This window comes from Dreissena polymorpha, chromosome 8, assembly GCF_020536995.1.
Source record: "Dreissena polymorpha isolate Duluth1 chromosome 8, UMN_Dpol_1.0, whole genome shotgun sequence".
Lineage (NCBI taxonomy): Eukaryota > Metazoa > Mollusca > Bivalvia > Myida > Dreissenidae > Dreissena > Dreissena polymorpha.
In genome coordinates this window covers 75373507-75397354 of record NC_068362.1, presented here as the reverse complement: position 1 = coordinate 75397354, position 23848 = coordinate 75373507, and the positions used below count along the sequence as shown (strand labels likewise).

The following is a 23848-nucleotide window of genomic DNA, read 5'->3' as shown; positions in this document are numbered from 1 at the left end:
ACTAACTAGTTCAATCACTTTGCGGAAGTTCACTAGGATTCAACGAACAGCGTGGTTGCAATTTTGAAACACATTATGTATTTTTAATTTATCTTTTGTCTTTTGCTTGTTGCACGTAATAAGAAGGATTTCAGGTGAGTGAACGGTAGAGCAGTGAACATGAGATCTCTTGATTGCTCTTTCATGGCCGGTTAGAATGCACGAGGTGTATGGATTTATATTTAAAATGTGTTAATATAACTTTCTTTTTTACTACTCGCACTTCTGTGTGTGTCTAATTATGCTCTTCACTTTTCTACAAATACCTTTTAAGTATGCAACTGTATTCATAAACCATAATCAGTACCTCAAGATTGCATTGGTATAAAGTAGTTCGTAATTATTCAAACGATGTTGATGTTTTTTAAACATGAGTTGTATGTTTGAGAGACGCAAACACGGGGTTTCTTCGCGTTATTTATATACTCTTTTGCAAGAAAAGTAACCCTTCAATAGTATTTTATCATTCTTAATTCTAAGAATACGTTATGTGTTTGGTCTGGATAATGAAAAGTTCGATATAGCGTTCAAATTAGTTGTACAATTCATCACGATAAACTTAAACGATTGCTAAACATTTAAATATCAATCGTTTCAAGATTTAACTCCTCCGTGTTGTGTTTTGTTACCTATGATTGCGAACACGTTCACATAATTTTCAAAATAATACTTTGATTATTTTCTTATGTCTATTAATCGTATATGTAGTATATTTATTGTCTAGAACGAAATGCATCATAAAATTGCGTCTTTATTTTCTACTACTATGATATCACACACTACAACTTCTCAGCAGTTTTTATCACCATGCATTATAACACACCGTCCCTCAAATCGTTTATATTTAACATTTCGAATTTCAAATCCTGAAAATTTAACTTAAAAAAATCCGAATTATTTAAAATTGTTGTATGAGAAACGAATCGGTGTATATTGTATTGCTATGATCACGAACCTGCTACCTTGTTTTATCGTTGTTTCTCCATTCGTCGTTAAAAGTCCTTTCTTAAAATTCGTCGTTTAACACCATCTTTTATTGGTCATTCAATACAATGCCTGTTGAATTCGCGATAATGACATTTATTTTGAATGAACGACATTCGACTATAGCTTCGCTGCCTTTAATACATATAATCCTTTTTGTTTTCATGTGTTGGTAGCTTCGATAAATGTTGTTGCTAATCAATATGGACTCAATAAAATTCCTTTGATTGAAATGTTGAGTGTTATTAATTCCATAGGTTCTTTGAACTGTTGGAACTTGTTATTTTATTGGTCAACAGTTTTATAATTGACCTTATCAATCAAAATGTCCTAACAGTTATTGCGACCCACTCATGCAATTGTAATTAATAAAATACCTTCAGATATAACTATTATACTAAATGTGTCGGAAGTATGAAGGCCGACATATTGTAAAAGGATTGGATTCAGCTATGTAAACAATGAATAAACCCGAATTGTATCATCATCATCGTCTTCATCATCATCATCATCATCATCATCATCATCATCATCATCATCATCATCATCATCATCATCATCATCAACATCATTATCATTATCATCATCATCATCATCATTATCATCATCATCATCATCATCATCATCAGCATCATCATCATCATCAACATCACCATCATCATCATCATCATCACGATCATTAGAAGATTAGTAGTAGAAGTAGTAGTAGTAGTAGTAGTAGTAGTAGTAGTAGTAGTAGTAGTAGTAGTAGTAGTAGAAGTAGTAGAAGTAGTAGTAGTGTAGTAGTAGTAGTAGTAGTAGTAGTAGTTGTTGTTGTAGAAGTAGTAGTAGTAGTAGTAGTAGTAGTAGTAGTAGTAGTAGTAGTAGTAGTAGAAGTAGTAGTAGTAGTAGTAGTAGTAGTAGTAGTAGTAGTAGTAGTAGTAGTAGTAGTAGTAGTAGAAGTAGTAACAGAAGCAGCAGCAGAGATAGTAGTAGTAGTAGTAGTAACAGAAGGTGTAGTAGTAGTAGTAGTTGTTGTAGTAGTAGTAGTAGTAGTAGTAGTAGTAGTAGTAGTAGTAGTAGTAGTAGTAGTAGTAGTAGTAGTAGAAGAAGTAGTAGTAGTAGTAGTAGTAGTAGTAGTAGTAGTAGTAGTAGTAGTAGTAGTAGTAGTAGTAGTAGTAGTAGTAGTAGCAGCAGCAGAAGTAGCTAATAATAGTAAAAGTAGTAATTTAATCATCTTCTTAATTAATTATGTTTTAAAAAGATTTGAAAGCATTTTTTCTGGTTCATTATCGCAATTCTTATGTAACTGTTCAAACGAGATTCATGGTTGACTTTTCTCTTAAGAATCAAAGTACTGAACTAATTCCACATTCGAACATATTAGAACATACCCTATATTAAGATATATTGTCGATCCAAAAATGGTAAAGGAAACCAATTTAAAGCTACAACACCAGAGTTGATTTTGCAATCTGCATTTGATGCATGACAACAATTTTGTTTTACTACGAATGCACATAAATTCATAAATTATATTTTTTGGGAATAATTGGATGCCCTCAATTATGTCTGACAAGATAATAAACATCAAAGTAGTTCAACGTGGAGATATTCCTTTATTCAAATATGATGAAGGATTTCCTCTCGCTTAACAGCCCTTGATACCTATGTCAATACTTAGTTACATTCCACCAAGTACAGTTTAAGAATGTGTTATAACATTTATCCGTTTAAGTATATTTTCTTAGAATTTGTTAATTCATTTTGATTCCACGAATTATTATTTTTAAACAATAATGTCGAACACATGTAAGGTCTTCCAATAAAATATCGACGGCGGTGAATGCAAACGATACGGTTTACTGGGAACTATGCTCTCTGACAATTTATAGGTGAGGTATAGCATTGAAATTTTACATCCGCGTTTCTTTTGAACAAACACTTTATCTATTGTATTGCTCAATGAGTGTAACATTTGCCACGTTTGTCGAACAACAGTGGGAACGGATGATCTCAATTGTGTTCTTGGCTAATAAACAGGAAAAAACAACGTATTGGCAACACTTAATTGCATGGTTTATTGTTGTTTGATAATAATCTAAATTGTATAGTTTTACGAAGTGTGTTTTCTCTGTAATAGCTCGTTATAATAAAAAAGGTGTATTGTAGGATGTCAAAATCTTACTTCAATGATGAACACAATTATTACCAGTACTTTCTAGACGCAATGATAACATTCTCTTCCATAATTACTTCAAGAGATGCCAAGTACAATTTAACCGTCAACGCAAAATGTCAAAGTCCTGTGCGTAATCTACACTAGTTTTCGAAAAGAATTAGATATTCATGATTTACTTTGTTTAGACGCAATTAATATATTTTTTATAAATGGATTCAAAGGAAAGGTTGCTAAATAATGCAACATATCGCCATTATTTATTTGAGTGTGTGTCACATTTTTACATTCTAATATCACCATCTAGGCCAATCAACTATCTTCCATTGTATCCTATTACCAGATCAAAAATTGGAGAATCTGTTTTTGTCAACTTCGAAAAAACAAAATCGTCAAAAAATCCCATACTTGATATTTATTAATGGAAAAGGGGAGGTAATAATAGGATACAGTGAATATTATGTATATTATTGGTTAAAGATCAGGTTTATCATGCGAGGCCCTATGGTTCTAAGCCTCGCATGATACACTTCATCTTTATCCAAAACTCACATAATATTCTCAATTTATTTTATGTTTAACATATGTTTATATTTATTTGCCAAAATCATTTAAAAATATTAATATTTTTCAAATAAAACCATTTTTTATTTTAAATTATTCGTAGTTGCTAATGATGCACACAATGAGAACTCATAGCCGATGCTTAATCAAATTTCATAATAGAGTCGTGTTCTGAGAAAACTGAACATAATGCATGTGCGTAAAGTATCGTCCCAGATTAGCCTGTGCAGTCGGCATAGGCTAATCAGAGACGACACTTTCCGCCTAAACTGAATTTTCGGTAAGGAGGGACTTCCTTGAAACTAAAAAAGACATAAAAGCGGAAAGTGTCGTCCCTGATTAGCCTGTGCGGACTGCACAGGATAATCAGGGACGACACTTTACGCACATGCATTAGGCCCAGTTTTCTCAGAACAATGCTCAATAGATCAGTGACTTCAAGCGTCTTGATTTGTATAAGACAAGGTATTTGATACACTTCTGCAATGATTATTACTAGTTGCAAATGCAACAAATATTGATGAAACTTCAAATATCTCGTTAATTATACAAAATGCGGTATTATTTCGTCAGTTTTACTATTTTACTATACTAGTTCAGAGAGTTCAAATAACAATAAATACCATGACATCGCAAGACCCGAAAATAACGTTGGCGATATACATGTATGTGGTAAAATATTGTTAGCAATAGCTAAAACAAGGTATGTATTGCTACATTGTTGTGGCTTTTTTTCTCTTACCTATTTTGAAGACCTGCCAAAGAGCATTGTGTTCTCTTTGTAATGGCAGCGCAATAAGTTGTACATATGTTATTGTATGTTGTTAGAAAGGTAATTAACATATGAAACAATGAAACACTGTTATTACCGCATCTTATTCACTTTGGCATGCATGGTTAAAACGTTTTGGCATATTCTGGGTAGTAATTATCGTTTATTACAAAAGCGTTAAGTTGTTTTTCATGTGATTCTAACAAGTGAGCACAGCATACCACGAATTCGAAGGTTCGTGATGTCACGTTTTCGATGACTTGTTTTGTTTCGTTTTACAATGTAAAAGATACGTTGTTCAACGTCGTCTTTACATCCCCTTATAAGGCAAATTATCCGATGTTTTTAATATTCGCACCATTCCTAAAATGCACTTGCAATAATAATCTTTAAAGTAACATTAATACTCAAAATCAACGGATATTTCGCAAAATATTTCGTAAAATAATTTTCCATAAAATAATCCGCGTTCCTTATAGCAACTGCTACTATATTAACGCTAGATGTGATATGGTAACTAGGGCTGTAACGATACATTCGAATATTAAAATTAATCGAATACGGCTGTGGACGAATCGTATTAGTTATTCGCCACCTCCCGAACCGAATATTTGACGAATCCAAACAATGTGGTTTCGAGTTTGAAAGTTTAATCATCTTATCTTACCTTACAAATGAAGGTTCATACAATGACCCCTATATTTAAATGTTCTCCTCCTTATTCCGGCGTTTTTCATCATGTTTACCCCACCCACTATTTTACACAGTGAGATTTTCAACAAAAATAGCTTGCACCGATTGGATATTTAGGACATTGAATTGAAAAATCTTTTGATGGTTCTTTAATGTTTATTTATTAGAGTGATTTGATGCTAAAACATACACAAAAAGGCTTGCAAATTTATTAATGCTAATTTGAGAATCGACAGAAACATTTACAGTTGTGCGTAATTAATTCAACAATAATTGGTTAAAGCGCATTACGAGTCGAATAAATGTCTTCACCATATTTTGCATGAAATGCACACTATTCACGAGGATTACACCCTGTTTCCATCAGTCTTCTTAGTAAGTGGCCGAGACACATGACATGGTATACATTATCGTAATGCAGGTATTACTGCCGACGAGTGTTGTCGCTCATTCAAAGCGTGCGCTCTCATTGGCCAATATCGATTTTCCATTACAACGACGATCCGCCTTTAGGCGGGCTTTAGGTGGTTAAAGAGATACATGGTGTAATTGACATGACGCCTTATCTATGATCGCTCCGCCCACTAGAATTGATTCACCAATCAGCGATCGATTAATCGGGCGCACTCGTTAGCAACGACCTGTCCGCCATTTTCTAGACAAGCTACATGTTTAGGTTCACTTTTATTCCAACAAGTTTCTTTTGTTTTCCTCTTAAAAAAAAACGATTTAAAATGATTAAACGGTGTCAATTGGGATTATGTAACTCGGACAATCGATATCCTGAAAGATTAGTCGGTGACATTTAATTTATATCGTTTCCAAAGCCGAAAAGAGATCTTGAGAAGTGTAAGATATGTATAAATACATGCGGTCGTCACCACGATCAACTGAACGTCAACACTGTCAAAGACAGTTATAATATATTTTTTATCCGAAAATACTAGCAGATTTAAAAAGTTTATGTTATCGATCTGATTATCACATAATATTTCACTTTTTAAAAATAGTTTTATGAGTTACTAGGTCAGAAGCGAGGTTCATCTGCATTACTTAAAGAGACATAAAACCCAGCATGAAGCCTAATTCATGCTGTGTTTTATTACTCTGATAGTAATGTACTTAATTGACATCATACATGTTATCGAAGGTGAAATGTGATATATTATCTCATTAACGGTATCTTCACATTTGCACTCATGTGGTGTCACCAATAAACGCTTTTAATCCACACTAGGAGCTCGAATGCCTAGATCTCATTTTTTAAACGAGTTTCGTTTATTTTGTTCGGATTAAAAAACGGAAATGAAATATGGCAAACACGGTGTAAAAAGCGTTAATGCAACTCTGACATTTGGTATCCAGAAAGATAAGTTAGATGAATTTATACCATTTCCAACGCGGCAATGCGGTACTGACAAGAGCGAGTGGAAGCATCAAGAATTACCGAGATCCCCTTTATAGAACATTAATTTATTTCACAAACTTGAAATGTCATATAAGCAATAACTAAGCATTATTAAGTATGTATTATGTCACGTGTGCATGTAAAATAATTGAGAACTTTATTTCGTATAACTTTACGAAATCCCCGTTAAAAATCGCGTTTCTGTGTGTGTCAGAAAGCGCGTAAAACTTCACCGAATTCCCAGTTATAAAGCGCTATTTCGTGTCAAATACACGGGTAGGGGGGAATGTTTCGGTAAAAATTTTGTTAATAACACGGGTAAATACCGGTGAAGTGTTAATTTATTGCAAATACATGTACCACCATTACACGTAATAACGGGTTCGATTTCGGTAAGCGCAAGCGTTTGAGAGCGTGTTTAATGTACCGATTTACCCGTTATAAATAGCTGATGTTCTCTTTAATCGTATATTTTTGCATTTGCAGAATAACTAAATGGCATCAACCCCTTTAAAAGTGTAATATGGTGTTTAACAAGTCCATAAAATCATCCGGAATATCGCGTAAATCTATATGCAGTCTATAAGCAAAGAAGCCATTTTGGAGTTAGCTTGTCTAGGTTTTTCTTCCCGCTGAGCCACGTGATTAAGTGGGCGGAGCGATCACTGATAAGGCGTCATGTCAATTGACAGCGGATCATAAATCGGATCTAACAATCTTCGGCGAAGTTGATATCACTTTTATCTTAAGAATTTCTAGTTGCAATATGAAAAATACACACTGAGAAGAAAATTTCAAGCGCCCCGCGGACTCTGATTTCGACTTTCAAGCGCCCCAGCGAGGGACCGTTAAATGGCCTGTGGAAAGCACTGATAGTTTCATACTATATATGTCATGTCAAGTTGTCAGTATTACTTTTGTTCATTGAAATTTATATTCGCGAATAAATATTCGTATTCGCCACCCTGTATTCTTGATACGTATCGTAGTCGTCACCTTGTGTATTCGTTACAGCCCTAATGGTAACACAGATCTATCGAGAAACAAAATGCTCGTTTTGATTTTTTGTGGACCAATATATTCCATTTTCTTTACCCGCAACGATATCTATTCATACGACACACGAAAAAACACTAACATGGTACATGAACATGTGTTAAATATATTCTTCCAAAAAGAGAACATTTTTTATCTAGTTGAATCTATGTTACCAGACCACAGCTAGCGTTGAAATTTTGGCTATTGCTATAAGGAAAATTGATTGTTGATGTACTAATTTTAATTTTCGAAATATTGTACGAAATATTCGGTGGTTTTTAGAGTTTATGGGCTTTTAAAAATAGTATTAGAAAAATGAAACTTGCATCTAATTGAATTGAAAAATTATATAAATGTATTACATGATCACAATAGTTTTTGTATAAGTATGCAAGAGATCCTCGTGAATCTCTTTCAAGACCATCTATTCATACCGTGCGAATGTGGTGACGGCAAACACTATATTCAACTAAGGAACATTTGTCCACGGGTTTTTGTTTCGTGAAGCAAAAGAAAACTCAACTAAGGAACATTTGTCCAAGGTTTTTTGTCTCGTGAAGCAAACAACACCAAGTACTAAATACAGTGTAATAAAAACGGAGTATCAAATTGTGTGCAATATTCGTACTTTGCTACAACCTTTGTGAATTGGAGAACCGCTTACATGGTGTTTCCTTTTCCTAAAAGAATTTTGTTTAAAAAATACCCGAATATAAAACGTCAATATTTTTACTGGAATTATTTTGTAATACTTCTTATATTTGTGAGTTTAATAACAATCAACGTTTGATATGAGGAGCGACATGTAATTGGTATCAACTAGTGCTTTTTAAATTGCAGTAATGTTATTAATATTGGTGCCATGTCGCGCGCACAAATTAACCTTCAGCATTGCTCGGCTTACCGTAAGCTCGTGCTGAAGCATCTAAGGAACCACTTGGTTTATATTTGCACTGCTAAAGTGTGATCAGTCTATCAGCATCAATTTTTTAAGATTATACAAAACTACCACTCACAGCGCAATACAAAAAGTATGGTAGTGCTAGTGCTAAAATCTTAAGAATAATTAGAATAATTAGTGTAGGACTCGTGGTCAGAATTATTACAGATTTCATTCTTGTAATGGAAATCATTAGAGTCTAGTTTTTTTTCAATTAACTCAATTTGTTATAAAACGGTTTCGTCATTCAACTTAATAAGTCAATAAGCGAAAGCGGGCTGAACTGAAATGTTTTGTCGAGGTTTGGAAAACATTTAAAAGAATTATGCTGTTTTGTTGTCAACTAATCAAGAAATTAGAATATTAAAATAAGATAAATAATCGATCTGAAACGCAAACTGTTCTGAGAAAACAACCAAACCTACCAGAACATTATTCGAATATATGCTTTATTGCAAACAGCATATTTTATTATATTTGCTTTTGTTGCTTTACTTATTGTTTTATTAGGGTTTAATAAGGCTCATATGTAAACTTAATGTTTTAAGTCATCTCTTGACTTAAGATTGAGGTGTTAAATAATATTATTGAAATTGATATTCAAGTAAAACTACAGAAATTTCGAGTAATTAAATTATCAAGTATTTATAAATAAAATACTTTACACTGGATGAATACTTTTGACATACTTTTATCCGTTGAGTAAACAGATAGGGAAGCATCGCATAAAATGGCATGCAACTTTCCTTGTTTTGTTTAAATCAATGAGTTCTGCGCCATTTGGGTACGTACAGTTATATAGAGGAATCGTTGTTTCTTTTTCATTCATGGGCACGACGGTGTAATAGCATACTCTGCGCCGTGAGTAATAAATAAGGTCCAATGATAACATGAAACAACAATTGAGTATATTCTTGCAGCGGTAGATTAAATGCGGATATGAATCTGCTCCTTTTGAAGACTGTGTACTGTAATTCTACCAAAATCTGCTATTTGTGAAGCTTATTGATTCGCGACTGCGGCAAACAGTTCAAGCATCAGTGTGCTTGAAAATATGTATTGTAGGGAAGTATCGTCATTGGAACTTTCTGCCTTACATAAAGTTTAACTTTGTATTGGATTTAAAAATTAATAACGGAAAAAACAGGAATAAAAAATCGTCTCGTATTTTAAAACATTTGAATATCCACGTGTTTTTGTTGTGATTTTGTGGGACCTTAACGTTTGGTGGAAATCTTTATTAAATTAACATTAATTTGAAACATTTGCAGGCAAGAAGTGGCTATGTTAGTTATAAAAACAGGGTATTCTTGTTAACATGCGACGAAAATTTATACCATATTTCAAATATTCAATCCAAATTTATGTCATGCAAATAACTTGCACTTATTTTACAAAACAAATGTTTAAGATATAATTATTAATTGTTTACATGATAATAATAAAAAGAGACACGCATTTCGTTTCAACTACGTTTTAATAACATATCGTTTATTTGTTTCCTGGCGTCATTTTTTGGCGAAAAAACAAACAAACTAAACAAACAAACCATACGGCTGTAGCAGCACAATATTGTGTCATTTACACTATATTGATGGAGTATGTCAATAGTGGTCGAAAGTACATTTCAAGGTATAGTGTTGCCTGCAGATGTTTTAAATATTGGCAGCTTTGTTTTAATTGACTTTTTGTGGCGTGGGCAGCTATGTTTTGATTGACTTTTTGTGGCGTGGGCAGCTATGTTTGATGACAATTTCTATGAGTGAACATTGCTTCTTGAATGGAAACATGTTATTGAAATGCCAAATCAAGCGTTCAACTACGTCATAGGCAATGGACTTGAATAAGCAGCCTATAGTGCGTTAACAATTTATGTAATCTTTAGAACATATTACATAACGGTTGTATTACACGAGCCTTTATTATATACCTCTTACAAAATCATCAAATATAAACTGTTTGAAAACAACGATTTATTTGAGGTCGGTACATTTACACACACAAATGAAAGCACATGCTTTGAAAGGGTTCCCGTGAATACATCGAATGACAATTTTTTCTCCCCAATTTTTATCGGAACGTTACACCTTTTTACTATATATACCAAATGTAACAGTCCGCTTTCCCAGCCGTCGAATACGGAACAAGATGTTACACTTTGAATAAGGATTTTCTATACAGTAGTTTGTATTTTATAGTTGAAATGCGTCATTGTTTAAGTAAAAACTTTTTATAGGTATTAAATAATCAATTAATAACATTAGGTTGAACTATGGTCGGTTATTTAATTTATATTATGACATATTGTACTCATAGTGATAGTTATACAGTGTCATGTACACGTTTAAATATATTTTACTTTCTTCAGAAATATATCATTGTAATGTGTTTTACTGCGACAACAAAGAAGACAAATGCAATAATTCCGCACTTAATTGAACGTAATTATAAAGGTATTATTATGTATTTACGACAATGAAATACAACAACCAAAATGCTCTTGAACTTTAATAAACATGTTAATATAAGCTCATGTTTTCTAACATTTATAACACCACGAGAGTGGACAGTTTTGACACCATTGACATAATATTTACACGAATAGAGAGCCGATATCACGTGTAGCTTGTGGGGCATTCCGGGCCCGCGTTTTTCAAGCTTTAAACGTAAAACAAACTGAACATGTAAAATTTACACGAATATATACAATTGTGACGAATTAAACTGTGTTAAACACAAACACATTTACATTAAGTCATATAATTAAAGAAATGATGCATTTTAGGAACAACCTTTTCGCCATCAAAAATGAAATATACACAGATCACGATTTTTGTTGATGATACAGATCTTGAGAAATTCTTATAAAAGTATCTGTTCAGTATAAACATTATGTTGATTCATGTGGATACTTTATACATTTTCAACAAACCTAATTGAAAATATATATTTAATTTTCCATCACATAATTGCAGACTCATAGTCAAGTACATAATATACGATTGTGACAGAGACACACATACATTCTTGATTTTAAATAACAAACAATTAAGATTTTAATTTATACCTTATGATACAATTTGACATTTCTGCAGTGAAATTACAGCAGTGTAAACAAACAAAATGTTATTTTCACCGGTGGAAATAACAAATTTTCGGAACTACTTTTTCTATGTTTAGATTATCATATCAAGATTTACTTCAAGATTTATTCATATTAAGGAGTGCATTGAACACGATATTCCGGCGAATCCAAAAACAAACATTTTTCTTTTAAGCTTTTTAACCGTTTGTTTAAATTGTAGAAAGAAGTTTAACCGGAGAATTTCTCTGGTATAATGACGTCATTTTGTGTATTGAAATGTATTGAGGTATGCTACGGGAGAAAGGGTAACTTTTCAGAAAAAGGGAAACAGCTGTTAATTATTTTCTTGAAAAGGGGGCATAAAATAAACAGAAAATGTGTTCATGTTTGTGTAAGATCGTTTGTTATTTCACGATAGATCATAGAAAATATATGTTCAAGAGTGGCGCACATGAAAGAATATCCTCTATATGTTTAAGGCAATGACCTCAGTGAAATTATGAAAACCGAATATATTAATAGTACGCATACATGTTTTGTGTGTTTATTTTTACGAACTCACAAACATTCCCCCAATAAAATGAAGTCAGCTAGCTAAAGTTTCCTGTCAAAGGTTATATGTATGTCATGAAGAAATCTTTACACACCATGGTAATGACAAGGATTACAAAACGATCGCGTATATTTATGTGTATGTTTTCATTATTAAAACAGTTATAATGTAAGCCAATCATTCTTTAATAAAAAAAAGAGTCATCGTAAATACGGCAGATAATCGCTACAGATGCGAACACAAATAACAAGCAAACATGGTTACCGAAAATGTTGTGTCATTAGTGTTGGCGCTTTGTATTTCGGTGTCACCATTTCCTCATGACAGCTTATGCGGTGAATTATTATGACGATGTGAATTGATTTAATATTGAATTCAATACATTATTTTTACAGAGTTCCATTGATAAAACATTACATGGACTCCTAAACGTTTAGTTGCTCTACAAAGAACGTCTGCGTATTACAGATTGTGCTGTTTGATGGCTTAGATGGTGTCGATCCGTAGTTATTGTTTCCATTTTGAATGTGGTAAAATACGTCTCGAATCGTTCATTCTGATTTATTACGCTATTCTGAATACTTGGTCTGTGTAAAAGCAATTTATCTATTTCCGTGGAATATCTAAATTGAAAGAATGGATTTGGTGTTGAATGAAAGACGCCTGAACTGTCAACATATTAACCCTTATTGATCAGAGCAAGTTTAATAACTATGCGACGTTTGTTTACTAAATTTCAACTGACAGTAGGAATGAAATGTGATTTGCTTCTGTCTTTTGTCCTGTTTCACATTGCTCTAAACATTCAAATGACTGAATACGTTGATTTCTATCTTTGTTAGATTTTTTATTCGGAGGTAGCGGTGGACATTCAAGTTTACAATTGCTATCGATTTACAACTGATCCTTTCTGTTTTAAAGATTATAAAATGACGATTAAAGTTCTTTCTACTGAATATCGATACGATACACTTTTCATAAAGGTTCCTTTTATTGCTGATGCGGATTTATATCCTATAGCTGCTTCGAACTATTGGAATGCGCGATTCTATTGGTAAAAATTGTATTACTGGTCAAATAAATCGAAAACTATCTTAAGCCTGGAAGTGTATGTGCAACATTCATGACACTGTAACGAGTTTAATATTTTCAGATGACACTGTCATCAATAAAGTGTCAGACATATTAATACCGACACATTATTAAAGCAGATGGTCGAGTTATATCAAGTTTAAATTGCCCTTCGCCTTCGTTTAATAAGCGCATGAATGATGGTTTACCTGTCTTTAATTTACACCTATTCAACAAATTATTTAATCAACCTTCAGAATTGCGCTCAGACTTGAGCTTAACTGATCATTGTACGCGAAAGCTTGAATATTACTTATAGACGCTCATAATTTATATTATATCAATGCCCCCCTCCAGTTTTCTTCATTAACAAAAACTCAAATAAATACTTGCAGATTATTATATGGTTTTTGGTTTTTGATAAACGAATTGAACCACTCTTATTTGTTTTTTTTAACTGCAGCCATTATTTGATTCGACACAAGGTCAAGTTCAAATGTCACTGTAAGTTGTGCATTTCAATTCATTCTGTTTGCTTTTTCATGAGTCGCGATATGCGGGTGAAAAGCATGTTCGCCTTGCAATGATCATGTTTGAAAAAAATATAAGAAAGTCTATGCTGTCTTTTAATTGAATGAAAAGATTTAATTGTATTACATGAATACGCAAACGGTGGAATACAGGCGGATATGAATCGTCCGCCGTTGAAGACTTGGATCTGTAATTCTATCAATGTGTGCTGTTTGACAGGCTTATTGATACGCAACTTCGGTCAACAGTTCAATCATCAATGTGCGATTGATGTCTCGAATAGAAGGCATATAGCGACTTGAAATTTATGCACTATATCAGGTTTTAATGTTGTATTGGATTTAAAAAAAAACAACTGGATTTAAACGGAATAAACGACTCATATTTTGCAATTAAAAATCCAAGTACTTTTTATACGATGCTATTTAAGTGTAGACATTATAGGACCTTAAATGTTAATGGGAACCTTAATTTAATTGGCTTGCAATCAACTTTAAAACATTTTCAGATAAGAATTAGCAATTCATTTTCATAAAAAGATGTGGGGTTTTTTGGTTGATCGGTAACACGGTGCCTATACCACGTGACTTTAAGATCTGTGTTGGGAGAATAAGGCGCGACCCAGTTAACTTTTTTAGTGATGTCTTTTTAAATATTTCACTATTTTTATGGGATAAAGTGGAGAGCCCGCTCATTCGTGAGAGATTTCTATAGGTATCATGATCTTTTTAAACTAATAAATATTTGTTCAGTAAAGTGCAACCGCGCGTTTGTAATATGAAGTCCCCACACTGATCCGACATTTGTCTAACCGTTCAAACGCCCGGCTGCACTATGAAATGGTGAAATATTAAAAAAGAGATCCTTAAAAATGTTAACTGGGTCGCGCTTTATTCTCCCAACAAAGATCAGAAAAAGTCACGTGGTATATGCACCGTTGGTTACGAGACTAAAACCATTTTATATGTAATCAATTTAAATTATATCTTGCTATTTACTCTTGTTTATTTAACAGAACAAACAAAATTCCAAATAAAAGCACGTGAATTGTTAAGATGATAATAATTACGTTTTCATAATAACTATTTTGTTTGTTTGTTTTTGTGTATTTTGTTTGGCTTGAGTTTTTACCGTTTGCAATAATCACGTACGGCTAAAACCGGCGTAAGAACAAGCTTAACAAAAACCACACAAAACATACGTTACAACGCAATGTTATGTTTTGATGTTTGTTTACACAAAAAATACACCATATACATGGATTATTGAGCCTGATGAAGTTTTGTGTTTTATTAATACGCTGATGATATCAATACAATGCCATCTACACTATATGTGATTTATATCAGTTTCCTATAAAAAAAAATCCACACTGATGATATTCTATTAATAAAGAATTGTTAGGTAAACAGTTATGGCCAATTGAATATGGGTAATTTAAAAATCCTTAGAAAAATGTGACTTTAACTTGCTGAATAGGTCTATTGTTTCTTGCAATAACATGACTTTGAAATATTTGCAGTTATGTTTTATTCGAATTTGTGTTGCTTGGTAAGTAATATTAATTACAAATGTATACCAGTGAATATTGCTTCTAGAATCTAAGCACGTTATTGTGACACATGCCAAATAAAGTGTTCTACAACGTCATTGACAATGAACTTCAATAATCATCCTATAATGTGTCAATAGTTTACGTAATATTTACGCAATGTATATGAAACAATACATAACTGTGTTATTCGGAATCGTTGGGTTAATTTGCACAAAATAATACATATCACATGTTTTCAAAAGACTGAAATGAATACATCGAATGTCGTAAAATGTTTAGTGTGTGCGTCTTAAAACAGACATTGTTTCCCAATTTGTTTCGGAGCGTTACACAGATTACAATACATAGCTACACAAGAAATCCGCTGTTCTAGTTGTTGAATGCGGAAACAGATTTTACGATATATATAAGGACAAAATATTTAGTATACATCCATTCATGTTATAACATGTTTATTAATTTTGTGAAAAAGTTATTAGCCATCAAAATTTAATATACAATCAGTACGTTGTTTATGTAAAAAAAATACAATTCTTGTGCAAGTGTAATGCAATGATCGTATCAGTATGATTGAATAACAGCAAGGGTAGGGTAATTATTTCAATGATTGGAAATATATGTTTAAATTACCATTTCATTATATAAGTTATTATATAGGCACACGCATACTTTATTTGACTTACGGAAATTAAGATGTAATTCATGCTATGAGCCCAGTAACTTAACGAAAAAGAATATCATTGGAGTTCACGTACATGTTTTAATTATTCATTATCCCCCCCCCCCCTCCAAATGGGGCCATAGTAAGCTATGGGCAGCTTTCTTAAGTTTTGAATTAAAGCTAAACAATGTCGGCCACAAAATCTTTGTTTTTATTTGGGGGGGTGGGGGTGGGCGGGGGTTCTGTCACAGGGGTATTTTGATGTATTGATAATGACTATGGTTAAAAAGCAACCTTGTTTATGTATGTTTATATTTCATTATAAAAATTGTTATCGAGTAAGGTACACTTTTTAAATGAAAATAAATTGTATCATAAATAATCTGCAGATAACCGTTATAGATGCGCACACAGATAGCAAGCAATTATGATTACTAATAAAGTTGTGTCTTCACAGATATCGCCTTGTTTACCGGTGTCATCATTTCCATTTGACAACAAATAAGGTTCATTATTTATTGTTTGTAAACGGATTCAATATTGAATGCAATAAACATTTATTTATAGCAGTGCATTGATTTAAATTTGCATTGAAAACAAGCAAGCATTCATAAACGTTTAGTCGCTGTACAAAGAGATTTTAGCTAATTCCTGATATGTTGCTACTTTTTGGATTTTGTTCTAAATGTCTTCATGTATGATCATTTTGTATGTTAATCTAATTCCTTGAATACGCATAACTCTCTTTATGGCTTCATTGTATTCCATTCTTTATTTTGTATCATGCAAGTTAGTACGCAAAAAATAAGTTGTAAGCAAAATATTACAAGGGTATTTACGATTTCAAAGCATAGCCTTAACATTTGGGGAACACATTTTCGGGTCATGTCTCACTATGTATCACATTATCAACTATGTATTTTGTACTCTCTTTAAACCTAAAAATTATTTATATGTATCAGGTTTAAATTCGTTGGATATTAAACAATTCGATGTACTGTTAAAGTAAGCCTCACAATCCAGCATGATCAACTTAACAGCTTGATAACTATTCACATTTTATTCGTTTCAAGATTTGACGCCTCCGCGATGTTTCTTGTTACCCATGGTAATGGGACACGTTTACATCAATGTCGAAATACTAATTTGATTAATATAGCCTTTCATATTGCCAAATCATGCATGCTGAATATATTGTTTAGGATGAAATGATTTATTAAATTCTTATTTATTGTGCGCGTTTCTATTCAGATATGAAACATATAAGCACGTATTTTCATCGTTAATTATTACACTCTTTCCTTCTAAGTTGTGTTCGATATTCCTCAAATAAAATTATAGTATTGCAAGAAAACTGATTTGTAGATTGTATTTCTCTTATAATGAACAGTTATAATCACAGAGTTTAAGTGGTGTTTTTGTCGTATTTTCACACATCTTTAATAGCTCTTTCTGAAAGTTCGTCATGTACCACCGACTATCATGTTGATTTATATATTCAATACAATTGTTATGAAATTCGCGATGAGGACATTTGTATTGAATATATTACACTCATTATATAATCGCTTCCGTGTTTTAACTGATCTTTTTCTGTGTTGATTATCAGTAAGCTACGATTACAGTTCTCCCTACTGAATATAAATACGATAAACTCTTCATAATGGTTCCTTTTGCTGTTGCGGAATAAAATCCCATACCTGCTTTGAACTATTGGGATGCGTAATTCTGTTTGTCTCATTTTATAACTGATCAAATAAATCAAAGCAATCTTTAGTCTGGGCAGTTAATGGGCCACATAAATAAGGTTGTAACGAGTTTCATACTGTCAGATCAACGTGTAGCCAATTAAGGATGTTCGATCGTTTTGTGAAAATTTTCAAAATATCCGGAATGCTATAATTTTTTGTATGGTGATTAATGAATCTGTATCTGAAATTAATATAAAATAAAAAAGAGAGGTCACCGTGAATAATTTTGAGATAACGAAGGTTTTTAAATGCCATGTGCGTTTGAAAAAAGGTCATTTTTGTGGGGCATAAATTTGGGGGTACGTAAAATGTTTTTGTGTAATACATTTAAAATGGCATAATAGTATTGAGATTGCATTAGATTAGCAACTGTAACATGTGTATTATCATAGTGAACAGTTTTAAAACCAAAAATTATGGAAATCGTAAAAAATAATGAGAAATAAGTATGACTAGTTTTTTGTTTGTTTTGAATTTTTTATTGCACAGTTCAAAATAGATAACATGCAATACAGATACATATTTCTGTTGATGTAATATTCATATTCATTTGAAGTTCTCAATAATTAAAGGAAACTAGCTAAGCATTAAAATGAAGTAAAGAAATTGATAGGTCACCGTGGATTTTTTTTTGCTATAGAAATTTTAATATGGACTTAATTTCAAAAATACAATGACTAACATTGTAATAGTAATTAAAACATATCTATATAATAACTGCTCCATAACAATTAAATTATCAACTGAAATGTGATACACGTAAAAATATTTATAATGTATATTGTTATGAACATATTTCAGATGTAACAACTGAAAAAACAATGTTGATGTTCAAATAAACATCTTAAATTACCCCACCCACCTGTTACCCACGTTGTTGGTTGTAAATTGAACATATGTACTAGGTATTTTAAAATTATTTTTAGAACTGTGTGATGTGTATTTAAAGACAAGAGGCCATGATGGCCCTGTATCGCTCCACTGCTGAAAAAAAGACTGAAACAAATATTCTCCGCATGTGCAGATACTTAAATATAGGCCCTATTTAAGCACATGTACAATTTTGTGACCACCTGGGCTGGGTCAAATTTAACCCCAGGGGCATAATTTGAGCAAACTTTGTAGAGGACTACTATATCTCACTCCATACAAAATGTGGTGGCCCTAAGTCTTAGATGTAGAGTTAAGGACAAGAATATTTTTAAAGTTTTCACAAAATAAGCAAGATACAAGCGTATATAATGTTCAATTTTGTGACCCGCGGGTCAGGGTCAAATTTGACCCAAAGTAACAAACTTGGTAGATGACTTTAAGATGTTCCTGCATACCAAATTTGGTAGCCATAGTCAGAATGGTTTTCGACAAGATTTTTAAAGATTTCACAAAATAGGCGCTTTATAAGCGTTTATTAAATTTTGTGACCCCCCGCGGCAGGGTCAAAGTTGACCACAGAGGCATTATTTGAACAAATTTGGTAGAGGTTTATAAGATGTCACTACATTCCAAATTTGGTAGCCCTAGGCCCAATAGATATGGACAATTTTTTTTTAAAGTTTTCACAAATTAAGCACTTTATAAGCATATGTTCAGTTTTGTAACCCCCGGGGCAGTTTCAAATTTAACCCAAGGGGCATAATTTGAACAAACTTGGTAGAGAACTATTACATGTCACTACATACCAAATTTGGTAGCCCTATGCCATACTAATATGAACAAGAAGATTTTTAAAGTTTTCACAAAAAATGGCTTATATAAGCATACGTTCAATTTTGTGACCCTCAGGGCAGGGTCAAACTTGACCCTAGGGGCATAATTTGAACAAACTTGGTAGAGGACTATAAGATGCCACTACATACCAAATTTGGAAGCCCAAGGCCCAATGGTTATGGACGAAAAAATATGTGAAGTTTTCACAAAATAGACCCTATATAAGCATATGTTCAATTTTGTGACCCCGGGGCAGGGTCAAATTTGACCCCAGGGGCATAATTTGAACAACGTTGAAAGAGGAACATTCCTAAGAAATTTCATCACAATTGGACCAGTAGTTTAGGAGAAGAAGATGTTTAAAGAAAACGTTCAGGCACGCACGCACGACGGACACAGAATCATAACATAAGCCCCGCTGGCCTTTGGCCAGTGAAGCTTAAAACAACAAAGAATACAATAAGCTGGGCAATTATGTTTCACACACCATCTGTGGTTTAATGCACTGCCAAAAATATCTTACAACTTAGGTGAAACATGAGAAATACAACTGACATAAGAATCACAACTATGTTCGTCATCGAGAAGGAAAAACAATTATGTAACAGCTATTAGATTTCATAGCTTATCTATATACAAGATGCAAATTACAATTGGTTAGATGTCAGGCAACAAATAACTCGCTATTGTACATATTATTTTCTCTGATTTTGTTACTCTGATTTGTCCGTTTGTAACCTCTGACAGGGGGCTTCTCAAACCACTCAGTCCGTTTCTTTTTGATACAGGACTCAAATGTTTAAGTTGAAATCCACTTCCTGCAACTTTCCTTGCAACACCTTGACTTATAACTTTTGTATCAATTATGGTTTGTACAGATTTGATGTTGGAAGCAACATTTAGTTACACATTGTATGTTAACACTGCTCGGTAAAAGCTGAATGAATATTTGTTAACAATTTTTGGTCAACAGGAACAGAGTTCACTAACTTTTGTAAAGCTAAAATATCCTGTATAGCGCCATGTGCCATGTATAATTCACCAATGAATTCTTTAACTTAATGTTCCCGCTTATATGATTTCATATTTGGTAATATTTCCTTTAACATTTTTAAGTATCTAAAAAGCCACAAATATTTTGCTGAAACTCAAACATTTTTCAACAAGTATGGATAGCACGGAGCAACACTTTACAATCAAAAGACTCTATATTATGCCCAACTGAAATAATTGGTAAACATTTCTGTAAGAATGTTATAAAACTTGTCAATGCAGATTTGATGGGGACAGCTGTTATTGTTTGTCTCTTGACAAGCATAGAGTCGCTAACAACTGTCACTCCAGTTATTTCTGACGCTTGCAAGGAAATCTTCTTCTCATGAATCACATATGTTGAAAATTGACCAGTTGAATGCACTGCAGCTATCTGAATTATGTGAGAAGTGTGCTGTGAAAAAACAAAACAAAAATTTTAAATAGAAATTGCACAAAATCCATTTTAGCCCCGTTAATCACAGAGCCCTGGGTCGCTCCCCCAAGTACAATGTAAACTTCTTAAAATACATTTGAAGTGTTTACAATAAATATAAAATGTAAAAACATTGCCCCCCACCAGGACAGGACTTTTTTTTAAGCTTAATGTGAACAATCGTAGAAGAGGTTCCTTCACATTCATTCTCTATGCATTGTGGTTTAAGAGAATTTTCAGTTGAAGGGTTATTGATCGGAAACAATTTTCACACTTATTGTGACCTTTGACTAAGTGACCATAATTTAAATGGGGGTTATATACTGTCCAATTATCCCTATGCACATGGAGAGTAAAAAGCCAATCAGTGAAAAAGTTGACAAATTATTGATCGGAAACTTAATGATCTACCCACAGACAAACATCCAGCAAAACAATATTAACTCTCTCTTCCAAGGGGGGCATAATAACTGTTATTATGAAAATTGAAACGCTCTTTTCTTCCATTCATGGATATATCAAAGTAAGTTGTTGGCATCTAATGATCTTATGTATTCATAAATCTGAAGAAGCGAAGAGAAGAGTGTTTAAATTCTTAAATGATGCACAATAATGTACTAAAGCCAGTTGTGGGTAATGTAACATTGCATCATCTTAGTGGTATTTACTATCATTTTATCAATAAAGATTAAGAATGATGTATTATATGAAAGCAAAATGAGAAATTAGTCTGAACATAACTCTTGTTGCAATTCAATCATATGCTAGGTTGACCAACAATTCACACGATATCTCTTACACATTGAGTTACTCAGCAGTGGCAGGTTGAATTATGTTATACATGTAAGTAAATATGTATATTTTTTAATAGAAGTTCAACTTTGGAGATTTAGAGTACCTAAATACCTGAATTGGACCAAGATAAACTTCTGTATGTGCAACACTGTGAATAAGGAATATGTTAAAAATAAACTTTACCTAACCCTCTTGTTTCCAAATCAAAGAAAACAAATTCCTTCCCAGTAGTGTCTAGCCCTGCTGGACCAGGCTTGGGTATAGGTGGGGGTATAGTTGTAACTTCAACGTCTTGGTCCTCTATGTTTGAACTGTATGTTGGTCCCGCTCGTACTTCTTGCACTGTCCTTTGAATGCCTGAACAGAAAAACAGAATTTCAAATTGGAAAATTTGCTTGCACCTTCATGGGTTATCTCCGATTTTTATTTAAAGAAATGATTACACAGCACATTAATGCTTTTACAATAATCAATTTACAAACATTAGCATATGCTTTTAAATGTTACTACTACTTTGCATATATAATTGATGGATCTATTGATACAATCTACAACAAGAAATGTGTCCACACGACACGGATGCCCCAAACTCCAACTTTGTAACTATATAAAAAAATAATCCATACAATTGTAAGAAACCCAGTTTGGTGAAGATCGGATGAAAACTACTTGAATTAGAGAACAGGCACGAAAAGTGTGAGGGACTGACCGACCAACGGACAGTGCGAAAACTATGTCGCCAATTGGGGGCATACAAATGAAGAATACTGTGTTTTAAATATAAAATGCCCATAATTAAAAATACCGTTCGAGTTTTAAGTCTTATGCGTCACTGTTTTGCTGCACGAGTAACAGCTATAGCCTTTCTTTTTTGTGCTGAAGGTCATGGAGAAGGGCCAGTTTCGATGTGAAAGTCCCAGGTGAAACACCCAGTTTTTGATTTACCTGAAACAGATTGCAGTAAATGACAGAACAGTTGACAATGCACAATGCTAGAATATGCTTATGCGGAATAAAATAATATGAAATAATGTCACTAATTTACAAAAGTTACAACATTTTATAAGACCTAGTGATCTACATACACACAAATAATAATTAATGCAAGCCCTTTATTTTCAAAACCAATACGTATTTGACAAATTGAGAATATTTATGTTTTGTAAACTTGTAAAATTTCATATTTATTACCGGTATTAATAACTAGGACTGCAGGAAGAAAATAAACTTATGTCACTTTAAAATATACATGTTTAACTAAGGACAACCATTCACATTCTACTGTAATTGTGTTTACTGGCAGTAAATCAGACAAAATATGAAGGAAAAATATAGCAAGTACAATATAAAAAATGTATGCATGTAGACTACACGTGAATTACTTAGAGATAACTATCTGAATGTATTCAAAAGTATCAGTAATTTAGACAATAAATCATGATATAATGCACCAATGTACCAAAAAGACAAAGAAGTCTTACCTAAATGCAAGCTTTGTGATCATGTCATAAACTCTGCCATGTTTCCGTCCAGTAGCCGCATTATTTACTGCACCACAATTGCTAAACTGTATGTCCAAAACACATGCCTGTCCGAAATCCATGCTTTCTACAGTGTTAAGTAAATTCATGGGCACTTGACAAGCACTGCATGCTAAAAGCGATTCGGTCAATGTGTCGCGTTCAACGACACGTCTACCAATTTTATATCCAACTAGCATCGCTGTTGTCACATGTGGTCACGCTTACCAACGAACCGATAGAAAAATCGTCAAAATAACAGTGGTCATACCGGAAATCCTGATTGTCGGTGGAAATAGTCTTTCTATTGAAATCCACATTGTTCTTTTGAACGTTGTTGTTTTCAATACCTTTTAAGTTTCGTTTTGTATTCCGAATTATATCCAAATTAGACATTTTAAATGAAAATTATTAAGCCAAGTATCTGATTCTCATTGTTGACAAATTATCGTTTCGTTATCAATAGACGCTTGCATTTGCACAGAAAATAACATCTACAGCGTAAGCAAGCGTTTCATCGATGTCGATCACGAAGTGACGTCAAGCAATTGAACG

The 23848-nt window shown here is 33.0% G+C and overlaps 1 long non-coding RNA gene across 1 annotated transcript; it reads right to left on the bottom strand.

Annotated features, from left to right (window-relative positions):
* Window positions 1–18250: 18250 nt before the first annotated feature.
* LOC127842497 (uncharacterized) lies at window positions 18251–23807 on the bottom strand. The gene is made up of 4 exons (XR_008031669.1): window positions 23255–23807; window positions 22579–22718; window positions 21957–22130; window positions 18251–20957 (listed from the first exon to the last, which is right to left on the bottom strand). It is a non-coding gene; the product is annotated as an uncharacterized LOC127842497 (long non-coding RNA).
* Between the last annotated feature and the right edge of the window lie 41 nt (window positions 23808–23848).